The sequence below is a fragment of the Podarcis erhardii genome, assembly GCF_964252035.2.
Source record: "Podarcis erhardii genome assembly, chromosome: 11".
Lineage (NCBI taxonomy): Eukaryota > Metazoa > Chordata > Lepidosauria > Squamata > Lacertidae > Podarcis > Podarcis erhardii.
In genome coordinates this window covers 19,365,274-19,379,667 of record NC_138501.1, presented here as the reverse complement: position 1 = coordinate 19,379,667, position 14,394 = coordinate 19,365,274, and the positions used below count along the sequence as shown (strand labels likewise).

The window sequence follows — 14,394 nt, the reverse complement described above, 5'->3', positions numbered from 1 at the left end:
TTGCTTAAAATGTGTGCATTCTATTTTATAAGTATTGACGCAAATTCAGAAACAATTACCATAATATAAATAGAAAGCATCTCACCACCATGGGGAAGACTCTAACTCGGTGACCTGCGTGATTCTTACTGTGTGATTGCTCAGTCTGCCGTTACGTCAAGGTCTCTGCTCTCCCTTTTTTGTATACTTGATCTTTAAACTGGATTTTGACCAGAAAATCCTTCAGGTAGAACAGGTATTGGAAACCTTTCACCCTTCAGCTGTTGCTGAAACAACAACAACAATTTATTTGTATGCCGCCCATCTGACTGGGTTGCCCAAGCCACTCTGGGTGGCTCCCAACAGAATATTAAAAACACAATAAAACTACAACTCTCATCATCCCTGGCCATTGGTTATGCTGGCTGGGGCTCCAATTGGCCCCAGCCAGCATGACCAATGGCTAGGAGTGCTGGGAGTTGTAGTTCAATAACAAACATGGAGGGCCAAAGCTTCTTCACACCCAAGAAATAGAAGAACATAAGAATAGAAGAACATAAGAGCATCTGCAAGAAAAGTCCAAGTACAGAATCCATTCCCAGGCACTTGGACATGAATGGGAACAGTCAACCAAAGGTTTTCAAAGTTGATTGTCATTTAGTTCTCATTTCTCTATAACTTTGCCCACTGTGGTTGTTTGAGCCCTGAAAGACCTGCTCCCTGCCTTGCTGGCCTTTTTTCACCTCACCTGGGAGGGTGGGGACCTGACTGATTCCAGCTACAAGAAGCTGAGGTTTCCGAACAGACTCTTGAGTATTGTTTTGGGGGTTTTGTTGGACCAGGGTTGTTGCTGTTGCTGCTGTAGGTTTTTTTGTATCTTTATTTAAGGTCTTGTTGTGATTTATGTGGAAATTGTTCAGTTTGGTTGTGTATTCTTTAACGTTTTATTTATTTGTTAATGATTGCTTTTGTTATGCTGTAGTTATGCATTTTTTCTGTGTTGTAAGCTGCTTTGAGCATGGTTTGAACTGTGGAAAGGTGGCATACAAATACAATTACATATGTATCTGACCCCACCCCAGTGAGATTTCGGTCACTGTTATTTTTATTTTACAGTTGTTTCTCAGGCTCTTCTCAGCTGGGATTTACTAATGCCTCCTTGTGGATTCTTCAACCCCCACCCCACAATGAGAGCACACCTGAAAACAGCAAGTGAACCATGATGGGGAGGGGCACTTAAAGCATCATCCCATCAAGCCATTCAAATGCATTCGTTTCTTGTCATTTATCCTAACCCTCCCAGCCAATTTACTGCCATGTTCCTGTTAAGCATGCCTAGCATTGCTGAGGTCAGCAGCGCTGAGGGCAAACTCTTCAGTATTCCTGGCATTTATAAGAGTCCTAATCTCCAGAAAGGGGGACATCTTGACATTAATTTCCTTGTCACATTCTCCAGTGCCTAATTATAGTACTAATCAAGTATCTGGGGAAAGAGCAACCAAGGTAACATTTAGAACAGTCTACATGTCAACAAGCAACTCTTTTATACACCTGATAAGGATACAGGTTGGGCCGGTTGCTATATTTAGGGACTGGGCCTCTTCTCTTTGAGTTCGCCACAGAAAAGAATTTGAACTCACACCTATGTGGGTATGTACAATCCCAGCTGAAGGTTTCAGTGTTTTGTTTTGGGTGGGGTCCGTTGTCTTGTGCAAGGTACTTTGAGTGGAAAACCACCCCGCCCGATCCTCATCTCCTTCTAGGCCCTGCAAGCACAACAGCCTAGATTTAGGGGGGGGGGTAGTTAATGGATGGAACTGGTGCATAGACTCACTCTTGCCATTGTACACATTCTGAGAGAAGGCAGGTGGGCAGAGAGCAAGGAGCAGGAGTAGCAAAGCCAAGAGGCTCCAGTCCAGAGAGTGACAGTGGTTCCACAGCGTGGGAAGGGAGGTCCATTTCAAGGTTGCTGCCACCGGCGAAAAACCAGCTCTCTTGGGCTCCTCTTTCCACCAAGCTGCAAAAAAAGGACAAATTGCTCCAGGGCATGGCTGTCTGGGGTATGGGAGAAAGGGCCGTTCTACCAGTGCTGCTGAAAGACCAGCTCTATCACCCTTCTCCTTCCATCATCTGCCACCATCTCCTTTTACGGTGGGTAAGAAGCAAATTTAATAATCTATTAAAGATAATTCAGAACTCTTAACACTACTACCCTGGGTTCTGCAGTTTCCCAGACCTCATTTTAATTTATTTTAAGAGGGCAGGAGCATAATGCTATCAATCTTCAAAAGCAAAACTTAAAGCATAGTCTTAATTAACAGACGGTTAAGGCTCCAATCCAATGCACCATAACATGTGAATAAGTCCCATTTAACTCATTGAGTAGACCAAGCACAGGGTCTGTTGAGGCAATGATTGGACTGGTTGGCAACGTTGGACTGGTCATGTTTTGCGGATGGCTGATGGTCATCTTCCAAAGCAACTATTCTGAACTTAAAAATGGAAAGCGTAATGCTGGTGGTCAACAAAAGAGGTTTAAAGACTGTCTCAAGGCAAATCTTTAAAAATGTAGTATAAACACTGACAACAGGGAAACACTGGCCTGCGAGTGCTCCGATTGGAGAACAGCCTTTACCAAAGGTATCATGGGCCTTGAAGACACTGAAATGCAGGACGTAAGGGAGAAACGTGCTGGGAGGAAGGCACGCTTGGCAAATCCATGCTGTGATCAACTCCTGCCCGGGAACCAATGTCCCCACTGTGAAAGGATGTGTGGATCCAGAATTGGCCTCCACAGTCACTTATAGACTCATGTTAAAACTGTGTTTATGGAAGACAGTCTTACTCAGCTATGAATGATCACCAAAGAAATCATATACACATCTGTCTATGAGCAAGTACCATTTAACTCACTGGGACTTACTTCTGAGTAAATCTGCAGAGTTTTGTACTGCAAGGTTGACGGATTACATGGAATTTATAGTTACCATTTGACATTACCAGTTTATATTTTATAAGAGACCTTTGTTACAATTGTTTACTGCTGCAGAAAGTTCTGCATATACTTGCATAGGCATATATATATATATATATATATGGTAAACAGGCTATATTAACCTTTGGGTATTGCATTTCGCCCCTTGAGTTGTTTTATGAATTAACTGATGTTATGTAAGGTAATAAATTTTAGCATGTACTTAAAACTCCTTTTGGCAAACATTCAAGCTCAAGCTTCAGCTATCGCAAGGCATTTTTGAAGCTGAATCTCTTTTGTTTGTGCTGGAAGGCAACATCAAAGGGTTATCAGGAAGGTTGGGCTTAAATTTGATTTTGAATTAGAAGTAATATTAACAAAAGTGTGTTCCAGTATTCGCTCAGCTCTAGCTGCAGGGTAACAATTGAAGGAGCAAACATACCAAGGGGGGGCGGGGGGGGGCGGGACACTGCTTCAGCTATTGTGTTTTGTAAGTATTCATAAAATACATTTTTTTTTTGCTTTTAATATGGATGTTCAGTTTCTATTTATCAAGGTAAAAGGCGACATTATTGTTTCTTTTAAATATATTTCTATTTTAAAAAGTCAAATCTTCAGCTTGCTCATTTATCTATGGATTATTAAACAGCATTTTCAATGCAATATTCATTAAATAGTAAAGGAGTTACATTTCAAGGATAGTTAATAGTAATCAAGGGACTGTTCTCTCCTTTTATTGATCTTCAAAGAGGAGCCAATTAGCAAACAAAACAAAAAAACTGATGATGGACTTAATTTAGTTTTTCTTGTTTATTCAAAGAATCAATCTGGAGTCATTTGAATATCATCCTCTAAAAGCACCATCTTAATCATGTTTACTCTGAAGTAAAGGGCACTCTGCTCAACAACAAGAAGGGCAATTTTGCCCTTCTCCAGTGGTCTTCTGTGCCCCATTCCACATTGGAATTGAAGCTGATTGTGCATTGCTTGGGAGGCATGCCTATGCAATCTATGACAGTGGTTTTCTCAACCTTTTTGAAGCCATGGCTACCTTGACCAACCACATGGTTTCTGCAGCTCCCCTGTGGGAGCCACTTACACTGGAGTTCTGTTACAGGACATGCGTGAGTGGGGATTCCCCCATTTCATCCCTGCCCCACCCTGTTCTGCTGCCATCCCATTCCAACCTGCCTCTTTTTGGGGTGGGCTCAAGGAAGAATGGCCAGGGGGGCGGGAAGAGAGAGAGAAAGGTATATAGGGAGGTAATGGGCTGTAAGTTAAAGCCACCAGCTCCCCTGAATGTTCCTTGGAGAGAGAGAGAGAGAGAGAGAGAGAGAGAGAGAGAGAGAGAGAGAGAGATGGCCTGGGACTCGGGCTCAGACTCAGAACCAGAGAAGTCTCAGTCCGCACCAGATCCTTTGCCTCAGGCGGCATCTGAACCAAGTCTGGGGCTTGATTCTGAAGAGCCCCAGTCTGCACAGGTTCCCCTGCAACAAGCACCAGCTGGGCCGAGTCAGGGGCCTGAGCCTGCCCTGGCTCCAGATGCAGGGATTACCTAATTGCCTTCAGCTGGGCCATCACTTAAAGCTGCTCCACTGCCAGTTGGGTCAGGAGAGGCTGAGGCAGCCTCTGGGTCTAGTAATCCACCGGCATCTCCTGAGCTGCAGAGACAAAGTTCTGAGAGAAGGAGAGACCTGAGTACTCGCAGGAGGAGTTCTCACCTTTGAGCGAAACAGGGAAGTGAGTCACCAGGGGATCAGGACCGGTCGTTACCCCGACAAAGATAAAAGGCTGTCGGACCCAGCCCCAGGTTGCGGGAACAACATTGCTGTTTGCTAGAACCTGCCTGAGACTCTGTGCCTGACGTAGCCTGGTTTCTTGCCTCGTGTCCTGCCTTGGCCCTGTCGGACTGACTCCTCGTGGAATCCTTGGATTCGGGACCGGACCTGGACCGCGTTGCTCGGGCCTAGCACACACACTCACACAGAGACACACACACAGAGAGAATGCGGGGAATATATGGACTGCAAGTTAATGAAAGGACAGCCCCCAGGGCTCTCCTGGACATCCCTCAAGTCTCCCCAATGATCTATGCAATGGGACAATGTTGTTTAGTCGTTTTGCCATGTCCAACTCTTCGCGACTCCATGGACCAGAGCACGCCAGGCACTCCTGTCTTCCACTGCCTCCCTCAGTTTGGTTAAACTCATGTTTGTAGCTTCGAGAACACTGTCCAACCATCTCGTCCTCTGCCATCCCCTTCTCCTTGTGCCCTCCATCTTTCCCAACATGAGAGTCTTTTCCAGGGAGTCTTCTCTTCTCATAAGGTGGCCAAAGTATTGGAACCTCAGCTTCAGGATCTGTCCTTCCAGTGAGCACTCAGGGCTGATTTCCTTAAGAATGGATAGGTTTGATCTCCTTGCAGTCCATGGGACTCTCAAGAGTCTTTGTCTCCATGGACAAAGACAACAGGCATTGGGACAAGGCAGGACATTAATGAGAACCCCTTCATGCTTTGCACACACATGGGTACCAAACACCCATGGGCTAATGCTCTAAGCATGCCAGTAGTTAAAATATTTACAAATACATTTTATGTCAGTTTTCAGAGGTTTTATTTCCCATTTCTCATTCGGGTGAATGTCCTTCAGTCATACTATGTCCATCAGCATGTCATTTACTGCTGTCTAGAGATATCTGGGTGTCAACAGAAAGATTGATATAATTTCGAAAGTTGTGCTGGTTTGCTTTCTTTCTTTCTTTTTTATTGAAACTGTCCCAAGTGATGCACATGAGCAGACTTAATGTGCCTTGAAAGTCATATCGAGAGACTTGAATACCTTCCCCTCTCCATTTTCCCAAGGACAAATAGAGTCTCTTGAGCGCAACCCAAGAAGTAACATATTTTGCAAAAACAATAAAATGCATGCATAGGGTTTAGATGCTATTAAAGTTCTATTGAAGTGGCTTAGAACACAATTCATCCCCTCCCTTGTCTGCAGCTGGAGTCACTGCAAGGTTACAGAGAACTGCCAGAAGGCCCTCGGCCCTGGACCTCAGTGTCCAGGCTGAATGATGGGGGTGGAGACGCTCCTTCAGGTATACTGGGCTGAGGCCCTTTAGGGCTTTAAAGGTCAGCACCAACACTCTGAATTGTGCTCGGAAACTGAATTGTGCTCGGTACTGGGAGCCAATGTAGGTCTTTCAGGACCGGTGTTTTATGGTCTTGGCGGTATATGTGGTATAGTGCTTAGGCTGTTGGCCTATAAAGCTCACTGTGTGACCTCAAGTCAGCCAGTACCTCTTAGCCTAACCCACTTCACAGGCTTGTTGTGAGGATAACATGGGACATCATGCCTTTTTCCATGCCTTATTCCCATTTGTGGTTCACATCTATTTCCACTTCAGGTCTTCTCTTCTAGGCTGGCCAACTTTAGACTCATTTGCTAAAAGTAAGTGCAAGTCACAGTTGGTTAATAAAACTATATCAAGGTGCAAGCAAGCCAGTAACTTTACACCTCTATAGAAATGAGTTGATTTATGGAATATTATGGAAATAACCATAATGACCATAGCTGGACTAAAATAAAAATAGATCATTCTGAAAGGGAAACAGGCAAGCATGAAGAAGCTTGAGTGGCAAAATTATTATTTTTTTGGGGGGGGGGGAATGATTCGGATAAATGATAGCCTACCTGGGTGGCTACTTTTTGTCACGGGTTTTGCATCATATGCTATGTTCATACTGGGAAATGAGATTTGTGTGGTGAGGCCCCATGACCACCCTGTACCCCAAGGAGCAAATAACTAGACAATACACGGTATATTGGTTTGGGATCAAATAAGGGCACAGCTTTATTGGTTACAGGTGTGAAGGTTTGGCCATAGGCATTGAAGTAAGCAACTACATATATCACTCCCACCCGTCCGCTGGAAGTGTTTATAAGAGTAAAACCAGCAATGGGGGCGGGGGGTGCCCTATGAGCTACTTGAAATCAGTGCAGTATGTGGGAGGCCAAAAGGTTCGGCAGGCCGGTTATTTAACCTTGCCCTGGGCCACGTGTTGCTATTCCTGCCGTCATTGGCCAATTTGATGGCAGGAGGACGATCTTTCCAGAGGAGGCCCAGAGCCTGCCCACAAAACCGCCCGCACAAGAAGGGCAAATTGACTTCTATTTTTCTTAGTAACAAAATGCCCTGGCCAAATGTAATATACTCAAAAAGGCGGTGGGGGGGGGAGAGCTTTGAGAAGAAACTTCTAGAGTTCTCACAAGAATTATAAATTTATATTTGAAAAATAAATATTGTATGTAAAGAGAATTCTTCAGAGAATCTTTCAGAGAATCTAAAACACCCTTCAGTGAGCGGTTTTGAACATAAATATGGGAAATTGATAAAGTGGCCTTGGCTAGGAAAAACTGGTGCGTGATTATTTTTTTTAGAATGTAACTCCAGCAATCTGGCTGGGGTTGTGGGTTTTGCTTGGCACTAAGTGGGAACACTGCTGGGAATGTAGCTGTTATTGTAAAAATCCTGCTAGTTCAGATTGTTATAGAGATCAGTGAAGGAGCAATAAGTTAAGGGAAATAGTGCCATATTTGACTCTCTAGCTGACAGTCAAGAGAAGAGAGAATAATTTCACCAAGGCATGTCAGCACCTTGGTAGCTGCCTTATCACTTTCAAGAGTTTGATGTTGGTAACGTGAAATTGCTGACATAAAAACGCAACTGCAATATGGGACACATTCTAATAATTAGCTGCCTGGAGCACTACTTTTGCCACATCACAGTGTCAAAGCGAGAAAGGAAAAATGTTCAAATGGCATGAGTCCAATTCAGATAAGTGCCAGGCCTTTGAGATCTTCCTTCCATATAGATGTTTTTATTTGTTCCTCTGAGAATGCTGCAAAATTCACTTGACAGACTCCATAAATACAAAAAAGGTTGGGACAATTATGGGGCTTCTCCTTTTAATGATTTCCTATACAGAGGGAGGTTAGAGGCCAGGGAAATTCCCAGCAGAATCTTTCATTGGAGAATACCAGCATGAGAGCAATTTGCTCAGCTGTTTTCCTCCCTTCTTTTTTAAACTACAAATGCTTCCCTCCGGGGTCTTCTCTTATGATGCCCAAGCAACTTCTTTGTTAAAAGTCTAAACATTCTGTATGAATAACAGCTGCTAGACATAATTTATCTATGCTATAAAAATTCTTGTTCACAGGAAATCAGTCTCTCCAACCGCAGGACTTTCTTTAGGTAACAAGCTTTCATAGAGCTTTTGGTAGAACTGAAACTCCAGTTCAGATCCTAGTAACAAAAATAAGTGATGTCTTTTATGGTTTCACAGGGAAAGCATCCATTACTTCTTCCAGCTCCATTTCAAGGCAACACAAATGCTTTCATTGGACCATCACTGCAGAGCGGTGGCATGCAGTCAGTGGACTAGGCAATTAGGCTAGTCCCTTAAATGTTTCCTTGGCTCCTCCTTCCCAAAGCCCAGGAAACCTCTGCCCAGCTTAGGAAGCAAGACATGATGCCCACTTGCGTGACATAGTGACATCATATACCATATTTTTCGCTCTATAAGACGCACCAGATCACAAGACGCACCTAGTTTTTGGAGGAGGAAAACATGAAAAAAAAAAATCTGAATCTCAGAAGCCAGAACAGCAAGAGGGATCGCTGCGCAGTGAAAGCAGCAATCCCTCTTGCTGTTCTGGCTTCTGGGATAGCTTGGGATAGCGCAGCCTGCATTCGCTCCATAAGACGCACACACATTTCCCCATACTTCTTAGGAGGAAAAAGTGAGTCTTATAGAGCAAAAAATACGGTACTTGAGGCCACCCGTCCCAATCACTCTGGTGTCTCTGGCCCTAACTGTTCCCCTACAAAAGTTTCACCGCACGCCACTGTCACAGAGTTGCCATATATGTTGTTTTAATATAATATTTACCATTTTGGGGGCCTTTGAGCTGAAAAACATAAATAATAATAATAATAATAATAATAATAATAATAATAATAATAGTACAAAAAAATTACAACACACGCAAAAAAGCCAGTATTGTAAAGGTTATGCTCAAGTGACTGGATCTCATTGATACTCAGGTACAATGTTTAGATGCTCTTTAATAGAATACAAGCCGGATTGATGGATTTGCATTCTGGTTTTTAGATGCCTCTGATAGCATTGCAGGATCTAGATCTGGAGCCAATGCTTCTTATTCTCTGCACTGTGAAATTAATGATCACTTTGTGTGTGCCGAAGCATTGCCAGATGAGGCCTTAGAGTATGACTTTTCAGCACAATTGATTTTTATTTTGTCAGAAGAGTGTCTCTCTTGCTCTCTCCTGCCCCTCCCTTTCTTTCTGTCTCCCCACCCCCTTTCCTATGGTTCTATTACTTCACTGAAATATGGGATTTGGCTCCTAACCTGATGATTATGGCATGTAAGCCAGTGCAATATTTTCAAGCCATTGAATAACAGCCCATTTCCAACGCAGGGAGAGCTCACTGCCTTAGTCCATAGCACCATACTGGGAAGTGTTATTGATTATGTCTGTCTGCAAAAGGCAGCAAATGAGCAATGCTAGCTGAGGAAAGGAGAACCCTTCTGGAATATCAGCACGATGCCCTTGCAGAGCATTTTGAAACCAACCTCTAAATATTTATCTGCAAGCACTGCAATGTCTCCCTTCTCGCTGTCACCATATGACAGGCTATTTAAGGAAAGGATAATCAATCTGTTTTGTAGACCATTTCAATCTATTCAAGTGACTGGAGAGGGGTTTCCCCACCAATAAGAACTGGCAATGCCCAAGCATAATTGAGCTCATGGGTCAGAACAGCAATATCCCTTTCTACACCCAGAGAAAGATAGATAGCTGATGCACCTATCCATCAGCTAACCAACTCTTCTGCAGCCATGCTTCTCTCTACCAGGAACCACTCAAGCCACATAGACTTCCTAGGGCAAAACTACACATTACATGCAAAATCAGCCCTTAGACCCCAATAGCTGCTTCTTTGAGTGAAAACAATGGAGAAGTAGTGGAAGCAGGAGCGGTTGGTAGGTTAGGGCAGCACAGCAGAGCTGGCATGTTGCTGCCACTTAATGGGACAGTGCAGGATGGGACAGGGTGGTGAGGAGGTGGGAGTAGCTTGGCAGAACTAAGCCTATGTTCCCACTAGTGCCAACACCCTAGCCTAGTACCCTGCCAAACCCTTCTAAGTGGAGAGAGGAGGATGTGCTTAATCCTCCACCTGCCATATTTTTTTGCTGCTGCAATTATATTCCCATAATTGCTCTCAGGGACTGGGGTAGTTTTGTTAGTGGTAGAACACATAAAAACATAGAATTGTAGAGTTGGAAGGGACCACAAGGATGATCTAGTCCAGGCATAGGCAAACTCGGCCCTCCAGATGTTTTTGGCCTATAACTCCCATGATCCCCAGCTAACAGGACCAGTGGTCAGGGATGATGGGAACTGTAGTCCCAAAGCATTTGCCTATGCCTGATCTAGTCCAACTTCCTGCAATGTAGGACTATTTTTGCCCAGTTTGCCCAGAGTTACTCATAACTCTGAGATTAAGAATCTCGTGATCTACCAACTGAACTATGCCGCAGAAAGTCTCAGGTTCAACCCGTAGCATCTTTAGTTAGGGCTGGATACTCCTGTATGAAACGCCAAAGGGCTCCTTCCCGGGTTGCAATATTCAGCCAGATGGGCCAGTCGTCTTACTTAATAAAAGACAGGTCCTTATGTTTATGGCTTTAAGCTTGCATATGGGACCCTGATTGAAGGGAAGGGAGGAGTTACTGGGGGTCTTACACACTGAACCACAACGTGACAAGTGCAAGTTAACGGGACAAAATCATTAAAAGCAAGAAATTAACTTCACACATGCATCAACAGGTTAGGACTATCCAAGACATAACGATCTAACTGTGCTATCCTTTGCATGTCTACTTAAAAGTAAGCCCCATCGAGTTCAGTGAGACTTACTCACATGCCAGCATTTGTAGGATCACAGACTTATGGTCGTAAAGCTCGCTTAGCATATCAATTGTGTATGTTGTAGCAGTGAAAAAGGCAAACTGAATGTTGTGTGGTAAATGGAAAAGATTGAAAATAAAACTGCTGCAAATACTTTAATGCCATTATATTAAGCTAGGGAGCAACCATCCTTAGAATAAAAAGGTCAAGGTAAAAGACCCCTGGAGGAGTCAAAGGAGACTATGGGGTGCGGCGCTCATCTCACTTCAGGTCAAGGGTTAGGGTTATATTGCTGTGTTTTATACTGGTTTTTATTTTATTTCCCCCCACTTTAATGGCTTTCTGTAACAACAACCTTCTGAAGCCTTATGGGCTACTCTTCACTGAAACCAGCCATTGCATCTTCTCAAAGGATGAAAGATAATTTTGAAACTGTATGGTACATGTGCATTCTGTAAAAAGGTAAAGGACCCTTGGATGATTAAGTCCAGTCAAAAGTGAGTATGGGGTTGCAGTGTTCATCTCGCTTTCAGGCTGAGGGAACCAGCGTTTGTGCACAGACAGCTTTCCAGGTCATGCGTCCAGCATGACCAAACTGATTCTGGTGCAACGGGACACCGTGACAGAAACGAGAGTGCACAGAAATGCTGTTTACCTTCTCGCCACAGTGGTACCTATTGATTTACTTGTACTGGTGTGCTTTCGAACTGCTAGGTTGGCAGGAGCTGTGACAGAGCAACAGAAGCTCACCCCGTCATGGGGATTTGAACTGCTGACCTTCTAATCAGCAAGCCCAAGAGGCTCCCTACTGTCTATCATTACAGCAATTTTATATTGAGAAGTTTATAATACAGCTGGAAACAGCACAGAAAAGGACATTTAAATAACATCCAGTTAGGAACTCACGAAGCTGCCATACTGAGTCAGACCAATGGTCCATTTAGCGCAGGTTCATCAACAGCAACTGGCAGATTGGGTTGCAAAACAGGCTCTCTTCCACTGAGCTGCAGTCCTTCCCTACAATAAGAAGACGTGGGGATTTATAAATTTAGTTTAGGGAAAAGGTGATAAGATGGAGTGGGGAAAGATAGTGGAGATATATGGGCAGAACAAAATTTAATTGGATAATCTTGCTCACAATGACTTTGCCACTATTTTAGTCTACTGTAAAGTAAAGGAAGCCATGACTTAACACAGGAAATAAATGAACAAATTGCAGCCCCATGTAAAGTTGATGGTGGCAAGTGAACTGCAATTGCGGATATTGTAGTTTCCGATATCTTCTTTGCCCTTTTTATGCACCACCATAAAAATGTATACTCTGAACGTGCCTCACATTGCTATTTGTGGAGCATAGCCAGTTTCTTCTTTCGTAACTCCAAGAGAGAAGTCATTTTCAGATGAGGTGGATCACATTTATGTCTTTGATGCTATATACTAAGAGTATGCTCCCTCTCTTTCATGGGGTGGGGTGGGGATGTAGTAACGATCTCTTTATTTGCCCACTCCCAATTATGTTAAGGACACTGAATAAACAGAGGCTGGTGACTGAAATAGAGACCAAAGTCATTTTATTTCTAATGCTTTATTTGAGTTGTCCCAGAAGAGCTTCAAAATTCACCATAAACTTGACAACCTACATTCACCAGTATTTATTTCCTCAGAGAAGAATGACTTTGGGATTTGCTCAAAACACACAGTTCTAAACTGTGCCCTTCTTACCATATGTTTTGCTCTATAAGACTCACTTTTTCCCTCCTAAAAAGTAAGGGGAAATGTGTGTGCGTCTTATGGAGCGAAGGCAGGCTGTACATCTATCCCAGAAGCCAGAACAGCAAGAGGGATTGCTGCTTTTACTGCGCAGCGATCCCTCTTGCTGTTCTGGCTTCTGAGATTCAGAATATTTTTTTTCTTGTTTTCCTCCTCCAAAAACTAGGTGCGTCTCATGGTGTCTTATAGAGTGAAAAATACGGTAGTTAGACCCCTTGCCTAACATAATCCTCTGATAATGTATAGCATGATTCTGATTGTCCATTCATTGGAATGTAAACCTGAGTCAAGGTTGATATTGCCAGGTGAGTATATAGCCTAGGGAAACTGGCTACTAATTTATTTGTCTGGCATGATTCTTCATTTCATTTTACATGGTTAGATGTTTCTGCCCAATGCACATATCAAATCGGCATGGCTTGTATATGTAGCGTGTGGGGACATGTGCTCAAAATGTGCAAGTCAAAAAAGGATTACGGTGAATTTCATGCAGCTCTTAGGTTCAGCTCTTGGCCTGCATGCTTGATGCTGGGGAAATGGAATGAAAATAGTACTGACTTGATGGATTTCAGCTTATGCAGCCAGCTAATGCAGGCCAATGGCTTAGTCGTTGGTTAGACCTCAGAATCCAATATGTTCCAAGGGCAAAGCATGCGTGAAATATAACAGCGTCACTACCAAGCTGTTGTTGTTTTCAAAGCACAGAAGCAGCAGGTTTTATAAAAAAAATATAGAGCCTTGTAAGATTTTCCCTGCTTGCGGGTCCAGGCACAGTGAACCCTCAGGTGGAGGGTGGCAATACATGGTGATGTTGCAATAAACTCAGTATTTTGGGATTACACAGGCCACAAATTTATTGATTACAGATGCCAGCAGGTTTGGGGGGCAGGCACTGGGAGTATACCCTGTATCAACCAACCTGCTGGTTGATGATTTGTCAGGGTTAACCAAGGTTAAAAATCTCTCTATGACATGCATCAAATCAGGGTGACGCCTCCAAGATTTTGGGAATACTGTGGCTCATCAGCCTCCATATTGGTGTCCAGAAAGAAGCTCCTCTCCCTGGATCCCTTTAATCTGGTTCCTTGGACCGCAGTGTGGGGCCCCCACCCCTGCCCCAGATCCACCTTGAATAAGGATTCAACCGAATGCCTTATCTGCCATCAAGTTTTAACTGTTTTAGAAGCCTTTTTAAAAAAATAAAATAAAATAAATTGTGAGTGTATTTGCCCCCTTGGGCTTCTTTGGGAGGAAGGACAGGATATAAATTATACAATCATCATCATATTTTTTTGTAATCTGAAAAACATGCATGCCTCAGGTGGGCCTTCACGACCTAAGAAGAAGCCTGTTTGGCAAAAACAGAAGGGATATATGTCTGTATCTAACTATCTATATTCACTAAGAAAGAAAATATCGAAAGAGAGTTACTATCTGTCATAATGTCATATTGAAATATTGAAATAAATAGATCTATTGGGTTCTGCTGTGCAGAAATGCAGAGGCTATTCAGATTCTCCAACGCCTGCAGACACCAAGTAATGGGCTGTTGCTCAGGCAGTCAGATTCTACTGATTATTATTATTATTATTATTATTATTATTATTATTAGTTTAAATAAAGTTTTGCTACCTTGGCATTAACCCAGGGAAACAGTGTCATATTTTGGAACA

General features: G+C 43.2%; 1 long non-coding RNA gene across 2 annotated transcripts in view; it reads right to left on the bottom strand.

Moving 5' to 3' along the window:
- Positions 1-14,394, bottom strand: part of LOC309352252 — a 100,409-nt gene that overhangs the window by 29,037 nt on the left and 56,978 nt on the right. The window contains exon 2 of one of the 2 annotated variants that reach the window (XR_014161197.1): positions 86-266. This is a non-coding gene — a long non-coding RNA (uncharacterized lncRNA). Of the gene's footprint in view, positions 1-85; positions 320-14,394 lie in introns of those variants that run through there. The other variant, XR_014161198.1, reaches the window with a different exon arrangement.